Source organism: Pogona vitticeps, chromosome 3 (assembly GCF_051106095.1).
Source record: "Pogona vitticeps strain Pit_001003342236 chromosome 3, PviZW2.1, whole genome shotgun sequence".
In the NCBI taxonomy this organism is placed as follows: Eukaryota; Metazoa; Chordata; class Lepidosauria; order Squamata; family Agamidae; genus Pogona; species Pogona vitticeps.
This window is the reverse complement of record NC_135785.1, coordinates 6666993-6670277: the sequence shown is the minus strand read 5'-3', so window position 1 is coordinate 6670277 and position 3285 is coordinate 6666993.

Below are 3285 nucleotides of genomic sequence, written 5' to 3'. Positions count from 1 at the left end.
GGTCTTCTTCTTCTCTCACTTTCCCTGTCGTTGGATCTTTCTTTTTAAAATAGCTGGAGGGGAGGCGGATGCTCTTTGGCCACAGTGAGGTGCTTTCTTCGACAGGGTTGCCAGCTGCCAACTTTCTGTTGGTGTGTTGGCACCTTTATATATTCCCCTTATGAAGGCATCCTGTTTTAAAACACTCTATTTAAGATACCATCTGACATCTTGTCCAAGAAGGCCTGGAATGTGGTCCTCCAGGCAGGCATTATAGTGGCCAGATACAGCTGTCAATGGGGTTAATCGTCATATCTGTCACTCCAGTCATGGATGGGGAATCCTTCAAGGCACTCTAGCCCAAGCCTGGTCTAAGCACAGTAGCAATCAAGTGTCACATGCGCCCTGGAATATTAAATTACCATGATGTGTTTATGAAATATAGGAAGTGAGTCTTCATTTCCACAGTCTCTTCTTTTGCCACTCTCATTTAAACAGTTTATTGGAACGTCTTGGCTAACTTTCTTTTTCCAAACAATATCTATATATGGATCCTACTGTATCCCATACCTGTGTTCTTTGTTGACAGTTCAAACTCAGCTTACAGCAAACCCTAACGGGGATTTCAAGATAAGTGAGATATTTAAGGCTCCAATACTTTGTCCATCTCATGAGAAGAGAAGACTCCCTGGAAAAGATCCTGATGTTGGGAAAGTGTGAAGGCAGGAGGAGAAGGGGAAGACAGAGGATGAGATGGATGGACAGGGTCATCGAAGCAACCAACATGACTTTGACCCAACTCCGGGAGGCCGTGGAAGATAAGAGGGCCTGGTGGGATCTGGTCCATGGGGTCACGAAGAGCCAGACACGACTTAACGACTAAACAACAACAACAAAACACTTAAGCTTCATTAATTTTCTAGTAGATCTATCCCTAGTGGTTGGTCACCAACACATGTGCTGACAATGTCAGTCTTCAGGTCCGATGAACAACGCATACATTGATGGAGAAGATTTTCACTGCTGGAATGACAAGCATATGTGTGAGGCCCCCAAGCAGGAGGCCTATGTAGGAGTGCCGTTGCTCCCGTCGCAGACCCAAAAAACCCAAACCTCTCCCCCTCCTTCACCACCCCGTCGCAAAGACAAGCAGGTGGACACACACGAGTTGGGGGAGTTGCAGGAAGATAGGGGGCTAAAAGATGTGGGTATAGACATTAGTGACCTGGTACAGACCATGAAGGGGTTAACCTTGTCATCAGGGCGGGAGAAAGATTTGGCGGGAAAAGGGAAGGAGGAGATATAGGCGGCAGCAGGGGATATAAAAGAAAAATGGGAGGAGATCCCAGGAGGTTGGGAATGGATCTGGTTACAAGATCCATAGACTGGAAGATGGGAGCAGATGCGGGTACCCCATGATGAGGCTGAGAGACGGCGGAAACAAGGTTTGAAACCCCGTCCCTCATATTGGGGAGAAACAGAGGCAAAGGAGTGGAGACGCAAGTTGAGGGAAGAGAGGGAGGCAGTAGCTAAAGAGATTGAACGGAAGAAAGCATGGCATTTGGCGGAGTTGCAGAAGATGGGGGTCTACCCGGGCCATGGATGGCAGATACCAGAGAAGGCTCATCCTTATGGGGGTGGAGCGGCGACGAGGAGACCCTTCCCCTAATTCCTCCAGAAGAAGAGCCTCCAGAAACCAGGATCCCAGTGAAAGGTTTAACTGGACCTTGGACTATGGAGGACAGTAACCCCTTTTTTGGAAGTTTATGGACACCCTTGCGCCCCGGTTTGGGGGAACAAGAGCCTTTGAAAGTTGTTACTCATAACATTCCAGTTGATGTTGATGTTCAAATAAATGAAGAACCAGTTGGAAAATTTACCACGTCTCGGTCTTTATTGAAAGTGACTGACCCCCTTAATAACGAACCCTCACAATATGCTCATAGACTTTGCTGGGCATTGTCAGGTACAAGCTCTACTTCTGCCTTAGTTATGTCTCCAAATGTATAGTTCCTAAGTTTAAATGAATAAAGTAGGATTGACTTCTCAGCAGACATGGACTGGATTGGCTGCCAATCACACATGTGACTTCATGTGGGTCTATGCACTGCTACCCTTGCACTAAGCTATAATCTTCACATTAGGAAGTAAAGAAATGTATTTTCCCAGGAATTGAATATTGCTGCAATCTATTGTCATGCAAAGTATTGGAGAGTTGTTTGGTCTTGAGCAGAGATGGGCACGAACCATCAATTCGGTATTTCTGCTGGTTCGTCCTTTGGATCAACAAGAGTTTGGCCCTTCCCAGCCCTGCCCCCTCCAGTGAGCGCCCACTCAGAGGCAGTACCAAGAGGATGTGGGGCAGGGAAGCCTAGGCGCTGCCTCTGAGTGAGCGCCCACCAGAGGATGCGAGGCTGGAAGAAGCCAAACACCTGCTCATCTGAAGGATGAATGAGCACATCTCTAGTCTTTAGAGGACAGTTAAGACTTTGTATACATATATGAATACAAATATTCATATATGTATATGAATACGAATATCCCCGTCCAGCTGGACTTAACAAGGGTCCAGCCCACGGGCATCTTTCTACAGTGCCAGTCCCACCCAATCTTCCAATCATGCGTGGAGGTCCGCTTTCTTCCCACTAGGCTGGCCACTCTAGGCTGGGGGAAGGAGGACAGTTCTCCCTACATGGCTGACAAGTGGCCAGCCAAGCAGGAAGAGAGCAGCACTCTGGGTGTGATTGCAAGGATGAGCAGGACCAGTGCTGCAGCAGGATGCATGAGTGGGTGGTCCAGCCCCAGGGGCTGAACCCTCATTAAGTCCAGCTCTACTGGGATATTCGTATTTGTACACAAATTTGTATACAAATACAAATACCCACAGGGACGTGGTGGTGCTGTGGCCTAAACCGCAGAAGCCTGTGCTTCAGGGTCAGAAGACCAGCAGTCGTAAGATTGAATCCACGCAACGGAGTGAGCTCCCGTCGCTTTGTCCCAGCTCCTTGCCAACCTAGCAGTTCAAAAGCATGCAAATGCGAGTAGATAAATAGGTACCACCTCGGTGAGAAGGTAAAACAGCGTTCCCTAGTCATACTGGCCATATGATCACAGAAACTATCTTCAGACAAGCGCTGGCTCTACGGCTTAAAAACGGGATGAGCGCCGCCCCCTAGAGTCGGACACGACTGGACTAAAAATGTCAAGGGGATCCTTTACCTTTTACCTTACGAATACCCCCATCTCTAATTAAGACCTATTACTTTTACAGAAGTCATGCTTCACATTTGCTGGTAATAAAGCAAT